This window comes from Cupressus sempervirens, chromosome 5, assembly GCF_028749045.1.
Source record: "Cupressus sempervirens isolate cs-2001-9-10 chromosome 5, ASM2874904v1, whole genome shotgun sequence".
Lineage (NCBI taxonomy): Eukaryota > Viridiplantae > Streptophyta > Pinopsida > Cupressales > Cupressaceae > Cupressus > Cupressus sempervirens.
The window spans coordinates 742179895-742200599 of NC_143122.1; positions in this window are offsets into that span (position 1 = coordinate 742179895).

The window sequence follows — 20705 nt, forward strand, 5'->3', positions numbered from 1 at the left end:
GTGAGCCTATTAATGAAAGCCCTATATTGGAAAACACTCTTCTTGAAAATTTTCTACCTGAGTTCAAGTTTGAACCCATTATTGTGAACGTTCTACTAGTTGATAGCTTAGATAAGCTATTGAACATTTTCAAAGAAGATGGTGAGCCTCTAACTCAGGAGGAGGAGATGAAATGGCAAGCAATTATCTAGGGGAGTGTTGATAAACTACAACAAGGAGCTAGCATGTTAAGTGCAAATTTTTTCATCTCCAGAGGCTGTCCCATTAGGCACTTAGCAAGAATGGAGGCCAACCATGAAAAACTGGTCATGTTTGTTTTCAAACATGAATATTCAAGTGAAGCTAAAGCTGAAGGTGAACTTACAGTCTAGTAGAGACAAGCTCAACTCACTTATCTACCCCTGGGTAATGGAAAGAAGAATTTGTCGGTGGAGGTGAGTCAATTTGTTTATGTTTTTCAAGAGATAGTGCATCAATTCATTACACAACTGCATGTACTTCATTTCTTATTAGTTGTCCTCATGCATGTCAAGTATTATATCCTAAAGAGGAAGGGTAACTATTTTAACTATCTAGTGAATGGATTTATTTGATCATTTGTTGTGTTGGTTAGTTTAGGGTAGGTTAGGTGTTTCTTTGTTTTTCCTAAGTGTTGTCGAAGCACATGTCGGTTGTCATTTTATGTCCTAGATTAGTTTCTTGTCTTGTTTTGTAGTCCTATTTTAGTCAAGTTGTTGGCTTATGTTGATAAGCAGTCATATTCCACTTGTCATATTCCACCCATTTCATTTATGCATACACAAATGTATGTGTTTGAACGCCTACTTGTATCCAGTCCACACATACATACGCATATACATACCATTGCAAACATACATGTCTAGTTGCTAACCATACATATATGCATATCCATGTATCCACTACATACATGCATCCATTCAAATCCATGCATTCATCCACACATAATCAAAATGGTCAGCTATGACATTTTACTTCTAAAGCTACTACTTGAGTTCGATCATGCATATTCATCAACCCAATAAGAGTCCTATTAAGCTCATGTGCATGCATTCAAAACTAAACCAGCAACTTTATAAGTCACTTTTTGTCAGGTCTAGGTGCTAGGGATGCATAATTTCAGACTCTATGCCTAATGAATAAGAGAAAACTGATCAAATGTCTAGCAGGCAAACATACATCAAAAGTCACAAAAAATGTTACTAAAATTTTGCACGTGTAAAATTTAAGTATGAAAACAAGGAAAGTACATGAATTCCATTCATTTCACAAAAGAATGTCCTTGTATTATTCATTTTTTTAAAATACAACTGATATTTACAAAAGTATGAAATGAATAAAAAAAGTTGGAAATAAAAAAAAATCTCACACAAGCTGTGAGTTTGACTACTGCTTCTATATATATTTAGAATAAGAAAAACATAGCATAAGGAGGTAGAGTCAAAGGTAACCAATCATTTCCTTTCAGCCTTTGACTGGTTAAATGTTATTTATTGCTACTTCTGGTCCAACTCTCGATCTGACAAGCTCTAAGTCTTCGTTCTCCTGTATAAGAAAGAAGTGGGGTTAGATCTTTAAAGATCTAAGCAATGACTGGGTACCTACAACTATATACCCACACATGTTATATTTCTCTTATTCTGAATACATATAAAAATAGTATTCTAAGTGCTCACATACAAATCACAGAAAGGTAGTTTGTGAGTGTCAGAGCCCGCGCTTGAACTTCATAAAAAACCATTTCAAATATTTTGTTAAGAGAGAAAAGAGTGTTGTACAAGAAATAAGAGAAACTCAAGGATTAGATTCATTGTGAGATTTCTCTTGATGAAGCTAAATTAACATAATCAACATATTTAGTTACACAAAAAATGGGCTACAAGAATAGTGGAAAATAGCCAGAGTTTTAGTAGTGGAAAGTTGTTGGAAACCATGAGGATAAGCATCAAAAAATAGAAATTTGAAAAATGAATATCGAAAAATGGATGTAGTCGAAGATAGTAGCTTATATTAGTCAAAATGATTTGCATATTGCTGAGAAGACAGTGAGAGAAACACTAGATTTTGAAGCGAGATGCCAAGGAGTCAGTACCAAACATGATCAATGGTGCATCACAACTAGAATTCTTAAATTCAAACTACATTGTTGAACATAAGATGGTTGGATTTGCAACTAAAGCTAGTTGCTGATGTGGGAATTGTGGGGATCCCAAATGCCGGCAAAGAACTTTACTCAGTGCCATAAGTGCAGCTCAGCCAGCTATTGCAAATTACCCATTTACAACATTATTGCCCAATCTTGGTTTAGTGTCACGAGATTATAATGCCACTATGATTATAGCAGATTTACTTGGGCTTCTTGAAGGTGCACATCATGGTTTTGGCTTGAGTCATGAGTTTTTGCCTCACACTAAAAATATCATGTCCTGGTGCATGTTGTTGATGGCAAAAGCCAACAACCCGAATATGAGTTTGATGTTGTTTGTCTGGAGCTTGATCTTTTAGCCCAGAGCTTGCGTATAAGCCATATGTATTCGCTTATAGAAAAATGGATATTCCAGAAGTAGCTAAACAGTGGAAACAATTTAAGAAAAATATGCAACAACGAGGAATCACTCCATTATGTATGAGTTCAGCAATAATAAGTAGTATTATGGAGGTGATTTATGCAGCATACAAACTTTTAAAAATAAAAAGGTTGCATCAATTGGAAACAATGTTTAGATGGAGTTGTCATAAATAACATTGCAGAAATGATTACAAACAAAAAAAAAAAAGTGCTCCTCTTAAAGACTATGAAATTGCCTATGGTAATGAGAGCAAAACATGGTGCATTTTTTTTGGAGATGATCTACAACGGTTTAGTAAATGGCCACATTTAGAGCAATGAATCTTTATCTTGTCAATGAAAGAAATGTAGTGCATCGACGTCATCTTTGGCTGGATATTTGTTTCCAAAAGAAATAATATAGGAAATAAATAATGTTAAAGTTTCTAACCCAAAGGAATGGTTAGAGAAGATTCATTTGATGCATTTTCAAGCATTAGAAAGAATAACTTGTTGGGTGATTTGCATGTCACAAGTGAAGCAAAAGTTCAAAGATCAACAGATGCATTCATGGCGGAATGTATGGAAAAAACCTAGAAAGAAAATAGTAATACGCATTTTGCATTTGCAACATATGTTTTCAAAGCATTATTAGCGGAAAAACCCAGATATTGATCAAAAATTTTAAAACCCCGAACAACAATTTCAATAAAAAAATGAATAAAGAATGGCATAAATCATTCTTACCTAGCAGATGGTCATCAAAAAACCAAAGAAGCTCTCAAAAATTTCTAGCTCCAGCAAACGCATCCATGGCAGCTTCAAAACCAGCAAATCCCTCTCATGGCGACTATCAAACAATAGTGAAACCCTCAACATTTCTTGAGACTTCCAGAATGCAGATTGAAGAATGAATTTTTTAGGGTATTCAAGCAATATAATATGCCCTATGTTCCTTTTAATTTTCTTTTGAAGTCCGCGAGTTTATACATGGGATTTTAATCCCTTTTTGCAAATTTTTATATGTGTCATTTGCGGGGGGGGGGGGGCGGGGAAGTTTATCCTTTTGCCTTAGGTCTATATTAAAATCTTGACTTAGTTTTTTCCTTTTGCATAAGTGTGTAATAATTTTGTAAAGAAAAATATTTAAATGATATGATTATGAATCATTTAATGTTTTTCCTATTTTTAATGCAAAAAGAGGTGAGTCATGAATTTCATGTGTCATGGTCTTTAAGGGAGAAATTAGTTGGAAACATCTAGAGAGAATATAGGATTTTGGGGTCGAATTTGACTTCACCTTGGCAGTTTAAACATCTTTATTGACTGTTGAAGTGTTTTGAGGTAATTTCTAATGAGTCATGAGGGTAGTTATGGGTTAGTAAAGTTTTATGAGTGATGAGACTTCATTTTTAGAGGTTTTTAAACCCTCATTTCTAGGCTTTCTTTCTGCATTCGACCCAAGAGTTGGGTATTGTATTTAGGGAGTTTTTTTCAACTCATTTGGAAGAGTTCTGATTATGCAGAGAAGTTTTTGTGACTACCTTTGAGTCCTTAACTTTATTTGTAGAATTTGTAATTCATTTTGGAAGCTTGATACAGGTGACAACAGTTGAGTTTATACTATTTGTGTCAATGTCTGAACCTTCTTTCTTTCTGCAATTCTGTGTGTAGTGTCAAAATGATTTGATAAAGCAATTTTGTGAACTGTTATTATTCCTTGTTATTTTGTCTCATTCAAGCACCTGGTTGTAGAGAAGTAAGTCTATTTGCAGGTTGTAATTCTAGTTCTTAAAAACCTTATTAAAGATTACTTATGCAAATCTTTACAAAAAAGAAGTGTTTTATTTGTACTTTAAGTAGCTGAATAGTCCTTCTCTTTCATTTGTACCCAAGCTTTCATATTACTTTTGGTGTATCACCCATTTGTTAGTTTAAACTATAGGTTTTAGGTTTATTTTTAGTAATCTCTTCCCCTTTTCCCACAAGTTTAGATTAGGTTGATGGAAATGTCACTGAATATTCAATAGGAGCCAGCTTAGAAACTAGAGGTTTCACTCCATTTGCATGTCCCACGTAGTGAAGTGATTCCCATGTTAAGTCAGAATTACTGAACTTTTTCAGTTGAGTAGTGGGTGCAATTTATGGTACTTAACATTATCAAAATCCAAAGTAATACCTTCATACTAGTATAGGCTATTCCCATACACATGCTTGGAATAGTTTTCACATGACTCTTCATTCTTGTGTTTTCCTCATCTTTAGATTCCTCAAGCCTAGATACCCCTACCCCTTTCAACAACTTCTCATCATCATTATGCCATCTTTTCTGGCCTTTCACCATTCCCTTGTATCCACCTTGTTATTCTTAGCCTTGACTATCCTTGTGAAAAAAAATTGAGCAATCTTCAAGGGACATAAAATGGTACCAACTAGTATCATTCTTTCTTCATCAAGCTTTACTTCCTCTTTGTCTTCATCAGCAACTTCATGAAGACTTGTTATAAGATGTAATCTGTAACAACTACTGGTTAGCCTAGCACCAAAAATTGCACATTTTTATACATAGGTGAGCTACCTTGGAGGAATTAATAACCTGAATCAAATACATTTTGTTATTTTTCTTACTGCTCATTTTTTTGTAGCTTGTTTTGAGGGTATAATTATGAATTTGAAGCTTTTGAAACATGAATTTTATGAAGATGGATTATAGGAAGGGAATAAAAGTTCTGAGTTCCTGGATGACATAATAATTAGATACATAGGCTACCATAACCTTCTATGACCTGAGACCGTGGAGTCATTGTTTGCATTGCATCGCATAACTCAAGATCCCAAGTAAGATGTTTATCAATATTAATTGTATCCTTCTGCATGTTACAACATCTAATTTTTGTAGCTTTTTGAATCATTATTTTTCAATTCATTAGCTGATTTGACCTTTCTCTTCTTCTTGATTATTTTATAATGGCAAGAGTTTTCTAAAAAATGACACCCTATATTACTATGCTAAATAATGAGTGTACTCATTTTATTTTACTATATAGGAAATTGGATCCAACACGTTTGTCTTAGCACCACACTCCATCATGTCACTATATATCCATTGTTTGGTTTAGCTTTAGAAGTAGTCAAATCTCTGAGGTAAAGGGTGGAGGTGCCAATAAAAGTTAAATTACATCTTTATTTCCAAAGAAAGTGAATTCATTATAGCCATATGATCATTACCATGCCAATTCCTAAATTGATAACTTCCGAATGAGTGGTTTTTACAAAGAAGAGCACTCATTTTAATGATTTCTTCCCCCAAACAACCACAATATGTTTTGTTCCAGAGAACATGCCATACTATTTCATATTTTGACATATAATACACATTTATTAGTCATGTTACAAATAGTCTTTGAAATAGTCAAGGCAGATACAATGAGTTATTGCAATTGAAGGGCATAATACATTTTGGTATGAGATATTTAGGGAATGATGAATTAATGTTGCAGGGAATTGTGGGTTTTGACTAGGCAGAAGATGCAGGTGATAGGAAGAGGATTTCAGCATATTGCTTTAGAATACAACTTGTCCGACAATGATATGCTGCTTAGTGTAAATCTACTTCAACTTTTATAAGTTTAGTTTTAGGTAAACTAGTAAATACTAAATGCTTGCTTATTTTCTGGACATCAACACAAGGTAATGATTATATATACCTCTATATATATATATTACACAAGGTAATGATTTCAATTCAAGGTTAATTCTTAAACTAGGGTTCAACCAAGGCAAACCCCCATCAACAAAAAAAAGTCATTTTTTGTAGGTTGTGGATCTCAAATTGACAAACAAGTTGTAGGTATGAGTACCCTTTTTTGCTTTTGTCGGAGCTATGAAATTAGAATCAGTGTCCCACACAATCAATCAAGGGTGTAGTGCACCCCTAATGCCCCCAGTTCGGCCCTGATTGGTGCACTTTTCCCCTAATGACCCAATTTAGCCCTTATTGGCTCTAGGTCGACCCTAATTGATTTGTTTAAACCCCATCATTTTGATCCTAATTAGGGAGGTCGCCCCTAACATAGCATTATTTTTAGTCTAGATCAAAAGAAACAACCCTTTTGGAGGTTGTTTGATAGACCATTTTCGGGTTTTTATAAGGTATATCATTTTCCCTCTTTCATTTCAATACACTACTTTATATCTTAGTTCTATATCGCACATCCACTTAGTTTCTCTTCATAGCTCTTGCTACATTAGGGTTTCAAGGACTTTTGTGTCCTTTCTCAGACCCTATAACCATTAGATATTTTTTTGTATTAGTGTTCCTTTGTCCCTTAGTTGACACTAATCTTCCTAGATCTAGTTACCTTAGAGTCAGAATTGAAAGGATCAATCTCCTTAACTTCCTCTTTGAGTTGTTTAGGTGTGGTTATCTAATGAACATAGGGATTTATTTCCTTAATTCATATTTCCCCCTATACACATCTAAGAAATGATATGCAATTCTCACTATTCATGCTTAATCAGATCTAATAAATTTCTTGAATAAATCAACATACCATGATTGATCCTCTATTCTAATCTTACTCGATTATATATTTTCCTTTGTAATCACAACCTTCACCAACTTTTTCTTCCTCTCAATTTACTTAGTCACAATGTTTAGCTATGATATCAATCATCTTCAATGTCTCATTCTTAAGTAGAAATGATTTGATTACAAACCCTAAACCTAAATCCAGAATTCTAAGTTAATCATAACTAATCTTGACTATGTCACCCTTCTATGTTATCTTTGCATAAGTCATTTGGCCCTTGTAGAAACTTCTAAAGAGTCATCTTCAAATGTATTATATCGATCTTTGTTTCATTACCTCTTTTATTAAATCAAGCCTTAGCTTTCCAATTTTCCAATACAATCTACACTTTCCAATAATAATTTTAACTTTAGAATCTTACCTCGAATCCTCGTCAACTATTCTTCATTCACGAATAAACATTTTTTGTTCACCTATCCTTCCTTTTTTCTAATAATCTCATTCATCCTTTGTACCAATAAGTCTAGTCTTCATGTTCACCTTCTTGTTTATCAATAAGATTCTTCCTTTACCTATTCATATGTTCAGTTTACCTGTTTCATTTCTAATTAATTTATGCTTTGACAAAGGTGCACGGAGTTTTAAGCTATGGTTTTCTTAAATGATTCTATTAATACACAATTTTATGCTTTTATTGTTATTTTATGATTGGTCATGGTTAATTTTAGTAGTGGTATTTTTTATTTTTCATTTAAAAAATTAAAAAAAACTGAGTTGTGCCATATGGCAAGATTACAATAGATTGGGTGAAAGATTAGGTAGTTGCATGCATGCTTGTAGAGTGGCTACATGCATGTCAAGAAGAAAGGGTGTAAAAACATGGCCTATTGCATGGAGCTTCCACAATAAACATACGTTTTGTAAGTTCTGTTCCATTTTACAATGCAGATAAATTATAGAATTTAATGATTTTTGTGTGTCAATGGTGATCAACTAGATTTTTTTATCAACTAGATTTTTTGGTACAACTAGTTTTTTGGGTACAGTTTCGTAGAGTTCTTTCCATTAGGATTTTGCCAAAAATATTGATCAAGAGAATGGGAAGAACAGGGACATTGTTCAACACCAAAATTATTGTGAATTACACATGAATAGAAGCCATCATCTTTCAGGAGAGCATTGTGAATTTTGTTAACACAAAATGGTCTTGGTGCTAATAGCAATTACACTCCACTTAAGAACTTCACCTTAATTAGACATATATAATAAATATTTATTAATATTCCAGTGATTACATATTTTTTATTTTTTATTTGTAATTTTCCATATATTTGATTTGTAATTTTTTTTAATAGATGTTACAGTCTCTAAAATCATTCATATACAATCCAAACAATTTTACAGTCATGTAGATTATAATTAAAACTTCTAAAGATCTGTCTTACTGAGTGTATGACTCTACACTCCCATGTGTCCTCATTACTACCTATCTTTCATATCCGCGCCTCTTGACACCCTCCCAATTAACAAGATATGGGGCCAAAGGAGGAGGATTGATATAAAGAGCTGAATATCTCCTATAGCCAGTTCTAAGAAAAAAGCAGCTTTCTCTCCCTTTCTACGCAATGATAATATCTCTTTACTACTGAACCCGATAAATGGACACAATTCTTTGAAAATTTGAACATAAAATAAAAAAAGACAAACCATTATGATACTCCACTTGCACAAGTTTCTTATAAAACAGGACAAAACTAGTCTCGGAAATCTCAAGGCAATCGTTGTAGTCCTTCCCAAATACCAATTCCAGTAATTAGCGTTGTCCATGGCTTTCTCTCTCCAAGGGTATCTTATATTGTGTATGGGTATTAAGGGAATGTTGGTTGTACCCTTGCTGTCCGGAGAAGTGAAAAACAACGCCCTCATTTGCCTCAATTGGGAACCACTTTTCATCATCTTCGCGATTGGTGATGCTAAAATGCTCCTCTTGCTTGCAGAGAAAGGGTATACACAGTTCATGGAGCTCACAAGCGAACGGCCACATCCACAGCCTCGGCCGTTTCATGTATATCGCTTGCATTTGAAAGAGCACTGGAAAGATATTTTCTTTCTCGTTCTTTACATCGTCTCATCTGCAGTAATATTAAGTATGATCTATGGCCTTCGCGGACGCTGCAAGCTGCCATAGAATTGAAGATCTTCTCTTCCTTTTAGGAAAGGCAAGCAATGTTTTACTTATGGAGAATCCTTCACTCCACTCATTTCATTTATGCTCACGTTTGTAGAGTCTAATATGTTTGCATTGTTAGTATAAGTTTTTTGTGGTTATAAGATTTTTGAAATCATTGGTGTTTTGTTTTGTTTTTCTGGGTCAACCATATTGTTTTCTTCCTTTTTCTTGCTCAATCGCAGGTTAGTTTTTATCGTGCAGATTTAACTGTAATTAAATTGTAATCGGAATTATTTTAATAATAAAAATATATTAATAGTCCTCTCATTATTAGCCTTTTTGGTATGGCATATATTACTTTCTGACATTGTAAATATTGCACAAATCAAAAATCATCTGAGTGGGCGAGTCAACATATAAAATCGAACTATAATTACTTTTTCAAATCTGTGAAATACGACATGGTTTTTTCCTTATTTTCTGCGGTTTAACAAAAGATGTCAATTATGAATATTCAGTTATTGAAAATTTCTTGAAAATCTATAACGTTTTGAGATTTTATTAATTGTATTTCTTATGCTGCATCTTTAAAAATCTAGAAAGAAAGCTATGGTTTTGAATTTTTTTATTTTAGTTCATTGAAGATTAACTTCTAGATAACATGTCTAAATTTCATGATCCATTAGTGTCAATATGTTGTACGTGTAGGAGATATTTGTTTAAAATTGTCATATCCATGTTAAAAAATCTAGAAATCGGAATTGTTATTTCATCCGATGATCTATTCAAAATCTCCATCCAATATCAATGGGCATATAGCTAGGAAAGTTAAAATATTCTTTATGAAGTTAACATTTTCTTTAACAAGTACATATTAACTAGCTTATATATACCTCTATATATATTACGCTGAGAGTAATTGTTCTCGAGGCGCTTATTTTCATTTAATCCCAAGGTTATTTTAATCACAGTTGGGATTTATGAAAATGAAAATAGGCACCTCGAGAACGATTACTCTCGGCGTAATATATATAGAAGTATATATAAGCTAGTGGCAATCGCGGCGCAATAGGAAAAGTATTTTTAATTTTTTTTTTTTTTTAAGGTAAGTGCTGAATTATTTATTTCTTTTTAAATACAATTGTATAAACTTACTATAAAAATGTAATAGTGTAAACTTACTATATGTAAGAAATGATCTTTCTAACACTATAAAATTATTCTTGAATATTTTATTTTTTAATTCTATATATGTTGTTTATTTGCATCACTTTAATTCAGTTTTATTTTAAGCATATTGTTATGTAAAATGTTATATTGAAGAGTAGAGTTATAGTTAGGGTTAGGGTTAGTGTTAGGGTTGGGGCTATTGTTAGGGTTTGAGTTATGGATAGGGTTAGAGTTATGGTTAGGAATAGGGTTAATATTAAAGTCAGGATTAGCATTAGGGTTAGGGCTAGGGTTATTTTTAGGATTATGAATCTTGTTAGGGTTATAGTTAAGGTTAGGTTTAGAATTTGAGTTGAGTTAATGTTAGGATTAGGGTTAGAATTTAGGTTACAAATATAGTTAGGGTTAGAATTAGAGTTAGGGTTAGGGTTAAGGAAAGGACGAGGGTAAGAATAAGGGTTTAGGTTAAACATATACTTAGGGTTATGATTAGAATTAGAGTTAGGGTTTGAGTTAGAGGTAGAGTTAGAATTGGAGCTCGAATAAGGGCTAGAGTTAGAGTTTAAATTAGGGTTATAATTAGGGTTAAAATTAGGCTTAGGGTTAGGGTTAAAATTAGATTCACGATTAGAGTTAGAGAAAGGGGTAGAGAAAGGGTTAGTTTTAGGGTGATGGTTAAGGTTAGGTTTATATTTAGAGTTAGGGTTGTATATAGAGTTACATCAGGGTTAAGGTTAGGGTAAGGGTTTGAGTTGGGGTTAAGGTTAGGGTTAGGGCTATGGTTTTCATCTAGATTAAAGTAAGGGTTAAGGTTAGAGTTAGAGTTTTGAGTCAGGGTTAAGGTTAGAGTTAGGATTATGTTACAGTTTTAGTGAAGGTTAAACTAAGGATTAGGGTTAGGATTAGAGTCTAATTATGGTAGAGTTAGATTTACAGTTAGGGTTATATTTAGGGTTAGAGTTAGAGGTAGGATTATGGTTTAAAAAAAGTAATTTTCTTTTTGGCATATTGTAATGTAAAATGTTATAGTCAAAACATAGATATATGGTTAGGGACAAAGTTACCATTACAATTAATGTTAACCTTAGGGATAGACTAAGGGTTAGGGTGAGCATTAGGGTTAGCGCTGGAGTTAGGGTTAGGGTTTGAGTTATGGTTAAGGTTAGGGTTAGAGTTACGATTATGGTTATTGTTAGAGTTATGATTAAGGTTTGGGTTAGAGTTATGTTTATGGTTAAGGTTAGGGTTAGAGTTAAGGTTTGGATTAGAGTTATGTTTATGGTTAAGGTTAGGGTTAGAGTTATGGTCATAGTTAAGGTTAGGGTTAGAGTTATGGTTATGGTTAGGGTTAGTGTTATAGTAAGGGTAGGGTTAAGGTTTGAGTCAAGGTTAAGGTTAGAGTGAAGGTTAGGGTTTGAGTCAAGATTAAAGTAAGGGTTGGGGTTAGGGTTAGAGTTCGATTATGGTCGTGTTAGATTTAGGGTTATAGTTATGCTCATGGTTAAGGTTAGGGTTAGGGTTAGGGTTATTATAGGGCTCGAGTTAGGGTTATTGTAGGGATAGGGTTAGGGTTTGAGTCAGGGTTAGGTTTAGGATTAGGGTTAGGGTTTTAGTTAGGATTAAAGTTAGGTTTAGGGTTAGGGTTAGAGTCTAGTTATGGTAGAGTTAGATTTAGGGTTAGAGTTAGGGATATAGTTATGTTTATGGTTAAGTTTAGGGTTAGAGTTATGCTCATGGTTAAGGTTAGGGTTAGACTTATGGTTATGGTTAGGGTTATAGTAGGTCCAGGGTTAGGGTTAGGGTTAGGGTTAGGGTTAGGGCTTGAGTAAGGGTTAAGGTTCTAGAGTTATGGTTAGGAAAAAGTTTTGAGCCAAGATTAAAGTTAGGGTTGGGGTTATGGTTAGAGTCCAATTATGGTAGAGTTAGATTTAGGGTTAGAGTTAGGGACAAATTAATGTTTATGGTTAAGGTTAGTGTTACAGTTAGGGTTAGGGTTAGTGCTAGAGTTAAGGTTAGGGTTAAGGTTAGAATTAAGGTTAGGGTTAGTGTTAAGGTTAGGGTTAGGGTTAGAGTTAAAGTTAGGGTTAGCATTAGGATGAAAATTAGGGTAAGGGATAGGGTTTGAATTAGAATTAGGGTTCTTGTTAGGGTTAGAGTTACAGTTAGGGTTAGAGTTAGAGTTAGGGTTAGGGTTAGGTTTAAAATTAGAGTTAGAGTTGGGATTAGGGTTAGGGTTAGAATTAGGGTTAGAAATATAGTTAGGATTAGAGATACAATTAGGGTTAGGGTAAGGGTAAGAATTAGGGTGAGGGTTAGAATTAGGGTTACAAATATAGTTAGGGTTAGTGTTAGGGTTAGAATAAGAGTTAGGGTTAGGGTTAGAGATAGAATTAGAATTAGAGTTCAAACAAGGGTTGGAGTTAGAGTTAGAGTTAGAGTTAGGGTTATATTTAGGGTTAGAATTAAGGTTAAGATTAGAATTAGTGTTAGAGTTAGGGTTACAGTTAGTGTTAGGGTTAGGGTTAGGGTTAGCATTAGGGTTAGGGTTAGGGTTAGTGTTAGGGTTATGGTTAGGATTAGCATTAGGGTTAGGATTACAATTAGAGTTAGAGTTAAAATTAGAGGTAGTGTTAGTGTTAGTGTTCATATAAGAGTTAGAGTTAGAATTAGAGTTAGAGTTAGGGTTCAAGTTAGAGTTAGAGTTAAAGTTAGAGATAGAGTTGTGATCAGGGTTAGATTAGGGTTAAGGTTAAAGTTACTTGATTAGATTTAGGGTTAGGGTAAGAGTTAGGGCTAGGATTAGGATTAGAATTAGGGTTAGGGTTAGAATTAGCATTAGATTTAGGATTGTAAAGGGTTAAGGTTAGGGTTAGGGGGAGAATTAAAGTTAGAGATAGAGTTAGAGTTAGAGTTAGAGTTAGGGTTAGGGTTAGGGTTAGGGTTAAAATTAGAATTATCTAGTTAGAGTTAGAGTTAGAGTTAGGGGTTGTGTTATTATTGCTGTTAAGATAATTTTTGGGTTACTAATCATATTATAGCTGATAAAATTATAATTAATAAATATTATTACTCTAAATTATAATTATAATTTAGAGTTAGGGTTAATTGTAATCACACTCTCTCTCACATGTCCCATTCTATAATTACCCCCCCCCCCCCCCCCCCCACTAATGTATACCCTCCCCACTCCCCCTACATTGTTCTCTTTGTCCATCTCTTTCTCTACATATATACATCTCTCCCTCCATAATTATTGTCATTGTCTATCACTATCTGTCATACTCTTCCTCTCCCCATCATTGTCTACATCTCTTTTGGGCCTTATATATTCTTTTTCTTATTTAGCTCATCTCTCCCTACTCCCCTTCTATATATCTACATCTCCTGCCCCCTCTAATCATCTCTCTCTCTCTCTCTCCCCCCCCCCCGGCGCCCCCACCCCACTCTTTCTCCCTCCTTATTTTTCACTACATCTATCTATGTCTACCTCATGTCTCTCACTCTCTCCCCCTTGTATCACTCTTTCTCTCTACCACATCACCTCATGTGATCTCTCTCTCTCTCTCTCTCTCTCTCTCTCACACACACACACACACACACACACACACACCATTTCATGTTTATATATCTCTAAAATGCTCTATGTATGTCTACCTCATTTCTCTCACCCTCTTCCCCTTCTCTCTCTCTCTCATGGCCTCTCTCTCTCCGCCATCTCCATCTCCATCTATTTTGGACCCTTCTTATGCTTTTTCTCTCCATGGATCATCTCTCCCCCTCTCTCCTTTTCCTTCTACCCCCTCTAAGGTTATCCTCTCTCTCTCTCTCACACACTCACACACACACACACACACACACACACACACACACACACACACACACACACACACATTGCATCATGTTATTTATCTCACTCTTTCTCTGTATCATGTCACCTCATGTTAATTCTCTCTCTCTCTCTCTCTCTCTCTCTCACACACACACACACACACACACACACACACACACACACACACACACACACATCACCTCATGTTATTTGTCTCTCTTTAAATTTGACTTCATTTCAAAAGTTTGTCCCAATTTATAATTTTTGTTTGTATTTCTATAATATAAAATCAAGTACATCTAATAGAACTTAATTATCTTTAATAGTTTTTTATACAATTAATAAATTTAGGTAAAATTTTATAATTTTTATATTTGATTTAAGTAAAATTTTTATTATCTTTTCTTTCTATAATATAAATATTATGTTAAAATTCATTTGTAAAATCTAAAATAATTTCTAAACTTCAATATTTTACAACCTCCAAAATCTTATTATTTTAATAATAAAATAAAATTACATATATAAAAATATTTATTTTTAAGATTTGAAAAAATAATAAACTTTCATATAAAATGAAAATTACAAGCGAAATAGTAACCAAAAAAGATTTACAGAAAGTTTTTCCTTTCTACTTTACAATTCATTACCAAAATAATAGCAGATTTTCAAAAGAAAGAGAATATTTGTGAAAATAAAAACTTTCTGCAGTTATCTCAAACTGTTATTACTAAGTTTTTCTAGATTTAGTACTATTCTCTGGATGAACTCAGAGATATTAATAATCAATATTTGTAATAATAAAATTAAAAACAACATCAAGACTAACAATAATTATAAAAAAATTAAAAATAGCAGCAACAATAATAATAAGAAAAGAGTAATTTCTTTCAATGTTTTGTCTCTTCCATGCACCGTTTAATCTAATAGTCATGCACCAATTCATCGAATAAGGAAGAGAATGTAACATGCAATTTGAACTTTGAGTTTTTAGAATCATGAATTTACACATGAAATAGGGAGAATCAAGTAGTTATAAATTATTAATCACAAGTTCTACAGCTGTCTATATTTGTTATAACAACAGTTACATAGGAATCTTGGGCCAGTCTCATTCGATAAAATTAGATTAAGTACAAAGTTAGTCTTGATTGTAGTGTAGTTAAATAAGCATGTGAAAGTCCATATGAGGCATTTCTCAATATAAAATATGGCAATTGTAATCTATTTTAAGAAGACGAATTAATACAAAAATTGAATTTTTTTTCTCCATTCTCATTTTGTTATAGCAATTGTGTTTTTGATATTTTTGATAAGTGTTGTAGCATGTTATATTTAACATTAAATTAATCTTTATTATTATATTTAATAGTACTTTCAAACATTATTAAAAAGACTCTAAATACAACCAAATCACATAATCTAAGAACTAAAACATGAGTACCCATCACACGAACAGTTAGAATGCCCAAAATTGCTAAAATAATTGCACTTGCAACTGCTGTTACAAAAGCAATTTTGTTCCTCCAATCTGTTATCTTTCTTAGACTAAAGGAGCACAAGAAAAAATGAGATTGATATTATGAGTTAAAAAAGAAATTTGACTGTATTTATAAGCATTTCTGCTCGGAGATTTCCTATAACATTGTGTTAATACCAGATTTCTCTTTTTTTTCAATTGTATTGCTAAGAAAATCACCATGACCACACTCTATATCCAGAGCAATTATCACATTGGACAAGTCGTTCAGCATTGACATAATTATCTGCACCATTTTCCAATGAAGAACCCCATCAGAGTGCCACACGCTAGACATCGTGACAAAATTACAAACCGGTGGGAATGAGCCAGAACCTCTCAATCAACACTTAACCAGATTAAACCACCGAAAGAATAGGTAGCAGGAAGGAACCTATAAATTGGAGCCGCAACAGAGCCAATTCCAAATGCATATCTAGATCCAGAGTTAGTTGTTTACCTTTAATCCATTCCCATTCAGTCCCAGCAACGCGCTAATAGCATCAGGAAGCTCCATGCATGAATCAAAAGAAAATGGATAGATCTGGTTAGGAAAGTACATATTGGACCAAAATATTTTAGAAATAGAAAAGAAGACACCCCTAAAACACTCCCATCAAGCACCATTAACAATGAAAAGTATTATAAAATATATAAATCAAATAGATTTTGAATACAAATCTAAATCTAAATCAAACATGCAAGACTAAACTATTAAATGCAAGCTTAAATAGTTATGAACAGAATTCTAAATCTAAATGAAATTAATTAAAATTGAAATCTAAATCAAAGTAGAATATTATAACTAATTTTGAATTTCAATTTACATCTACATCTAAATCTAAATGAAAATGTAAATAAAAAATAGAAATCTCACCTGCAAAAATGTTACTCCAAAACTTCAATTTACTCCTATTCAAAAACTCCAATCTAATCCTCCAATAACCTCCACCTCTTTCTTCATGCAAAAACATAAAATGAAAATGAAATGAGGAGCCTTGGTTTTATAACTTCTAAGAGGCTTCTCATACCCCCCAATAGACGTCTCTTCACATTCCACAAATTTGTTTCAAATTCCTCCACTCCTCGCAAAAAAAAAGCATGAATGTGCATGCAAAATTATACTTAAACAAAAAAAAAAAAAAAATCATATTGAAATTATTTGGCTCCTATTTTTTCGGGCCCTATTTTTTCGGGTCCTACTTTTTTGGGCCCTATTATTTCGGCCAGCTATTATTTTGAAAATTCTTTTTTAATATTTAATTTGGAAGTTTGTAACCGCTTCCAATTCTTTTTTATTGACAAAAAATCTTGACATATTCCCGTGCTGTGATTGTATAGAACGTCTCTCGGCGTTTCAGCAAACAAGGCAAGAGCCTATATAACGCATCGTTTAAGCTAAAATTAGAAAAACAAAAAGAATTTTGGAATATTCGACTTTACTATTGCTATATTTTTATAAAATATTATGATAATGCCACGTTCTCCGTAAAAGCCCCGTACATCACGATCCTCAATATGATGCCTCTGCTACTGCAATATAACCCTAATTCATCGGCGTGGGGATTTCTCTGCTCGACTTCGAGTTCTCTCACCGACACCGAGTTTGTTTCTCAGAAATAAGATGTAGTATCATTTGGAGAATCTGAGGAAGATCTGCGGCAAAAACGTAAGACGCATCATCCCTCACTCGTTTGGTCAAATCAAAATATTTCCATCAGATGTGTTTTATTGAAGGCAGCGTTTCCTTCAGAAGGTATGACCGCGTTTCCAAAGGCCGAGTTAATGAAATCACATTAGGGTTATTGCAATGCGAGCAATCCTTCATTTGGGTGCTTTCAGTAAAACCCTTCAGGTATGGTAGTAGGTCTTCGACATCAGACGCAACTCAGAGATTTTAAAACCTCGTAAAATGATTTGGTTGAGATTGGTTCTCGCCCTCTCTGGGATTTAGTTGGGAATGGTTTAATGGGCACAACTGATTTGGGTGTCAGCTTTAGAAAACCAAAAATATTTTCAGGAGTTTTTTTCATCACCTGTGTCTCGACTGTGAAAGGCAACTCCTTTTCTCTACCCGCGTTTCTAATTTTGTTTTCTTCTCGTTCAGTTTTAGTCTACCATTGTCCGTGAAATTGGAGAATGCTTGTAAATGCGCTCTGTTTCTCCGCTGCCTGGGAGAAAACGACAATAAATTTCCTTTACTTTGCCTTTACAGTAATGGAGGCTGTACTAACAGCTACAGTAAAAAAATATTTTGAGTGTTTTTTAATCTAATCCCAGAAGGAGATCCCTTCTTGTTGAAGCCTGGGGATCTTCTCTGCCATTTTGTGAATTAGATCCAGTGCTAAACTTGATGACCGTATAGTTTTTCTTATCCGTCAATTCGAAATTACTGACAAATATATAGAATGCTAATTTAATTAATTTTTTGCCCAAAATTATAAAGGAAACTTGTATCACGCAGGAGGCGAGATTTTTGGTACCTATGAAAAGCTCTAATGATTATATATTCAGTCTATAAAATGTTCATTTATATTAGTTTTAATTGTTGTCTTCAAAATTTGGGAATAATTTTGCCATCCTAAAACAATGTCCTCATGTCTGTTTGTCCTAGAAAGTTAGAAACTAGAAAAAAAGTCTCTTTCCATTGCCCTTTACTGAATATGCAGAACCATGTTCTCTTCTGGAGCTCTTGTTTTGGTAAAGGCTGGTTGTATGCTACCAGTGGTTAACTGACGAATTTGGACACTTCTTTGATGAGTTTAGGGAAAAAAAATTTAATGCTTCTGCAAATGATCATGTATTTGGTAAGCTGTAATTATATCAATCCAAGGGATGCCAACATTTAAGACTTTCCACCGTATTTTTTTCACTTTGCATACATGTTGATAAGTTTAATGTGAAGAATTGTGCATATATTACATGTAAATTAACTTTTGTTGAGGAATGGGCACATTTGTTTACAGACTATTGGCATACCTCATTATTGCAATGCCAAATGATGCCATTTTATTATTTTTCAAATCACTAACGTGTCTGTAAGATTACACATCAACTCAAACAAGTTTCATAGCTTCTCCACAATTTCTGATCACATCATTTGAAAAGCTGGTACTTGCATTGCTAGAAATGATCTGTTGTAATAGGTTTTCTAAAAACCAAAACTTGCCCGCTAGTGAAAGCCTTCTACCATGTCAAACATGTAGTGTGGATAATCTTGAAATAGTTTCTTGTATTTATTCATCATCTTCCTATTGGGAAGGATGGGGCCAAACAAATTTTTACACCCATACACAGCTGCTTTGGTGAGAGGCTCAAGCTACTTAACAGCTCTTGTATTGTGCTTGTTCCACAACAATGCTGTTATGGTTTCCAAACTAACATACTTAGCAATTTCTTCAAAACTGTTGATTTTGCACACTAATATTTCAATTTATTGGAATTAGTTTAATACTTAACATTTTTTATCACCAACTAAAGTTGTGAGTAAGAGAACATATTTTTATGTGAATTTGATGATTGGTAACAACTGACAAAAAGGTTTAAAAAATTAAAATTGGCACATAGAAAGCTGAGTGATATCTGTTTGTTTCGCTGATAGGCCTTTCTATACGAGCTTTCTTGTTAACTCTAAAGTTCTAGTTGTCCAAAATTTTGGTGGTACAAAAATAAAATTAATAAAATTATTTTAACTTTCTTAAATTCTTTGTAATTGACGAAACAATTAGACAACAATCTACAAACCCTGGAATCTCAATCGCAATTAATTTATCTTCTCACATAAACATCCAAGACTACACAGAAAATAAATAAATAATACTCTATGCATATACTTATTTGCCCTTCCAAGCTTGAAGGCTCATAATATTTATACAGGAAGATGAAACTTCCAGATCTACAAAATGTGGAACAGTCGACCTAAAATATATAAACTACTAACTATTTGAAATCTTAACAGAATGCTAATTATGATAAAAATCTGTTCACAGAAACATTACTTTTTTAAATTTGAGTATCTGCTGGAGATTTTGTTGCTCCTGCATCATACTCTCCAGGTACAAAGTTTTATGACTTCCTGGTCAGAAGTCTTCAATCCGACTCTCAATGAACACAAAACACCTTTTTTGTGGACTCTTGTCTATGATTTTTCTAGCTACTTTTGCTGGTTGTACCTTGTCTCACATTTTCAAATTGCAAGTGCATTCACTGCAACTTTTGTTTTTGATCGATACAACGGCCTAAGCTCTGATCTTTATTAATTTATTTAAAATATTTACAATGTCCTCTATTCAAGTGCGGGCACCAGAGAAAATAAAGGAGGGACGAAAAAACCTCCGGTGTTGCTGAGGACCTTAGTCCTGTTACTGATACATAAAACACCAGGGGCATACCCCTTCTTACAGATGTGATGAGCACGGGCACATCCATGCTTGCAAATACAGATTTTGATACATAGGATTCCAAGGGCATTCCTTTGTATAATACATTGGATTACAGTTATATTTGGGCAGGTGCTTTTAAGCAGATACAATTCACCTTCTTCCTTTACATAAATAAATTGCATTAGTATATATTTGTCTACACTTATAAGTTCCCATCCTGGCTTTGTTGGGGATCCATTAATGTAGCTGAGTGCTCTGATCCTTAAATCATTACTGGAAATGCTATATTGAGGCCTGCAATGAGATGTTTCGAGAACAATAATACCAGGTAGCATTGGATAATAGAAGGGATTCATTGGTGTTTACCTCTCAGTACACTTCCATAATCTGCATCACAAATTCTATTGAATCCAGAGGGTTATCAATAACAGTGATATAAACTGTAAATGCTCCGATTAAATTAAAATTAGTTAAAATCAAGCCTTTTAAGAGTAAACGCTGCTCTTAAAACCTTTATGGTCTGCTTTAAGCAAAGAT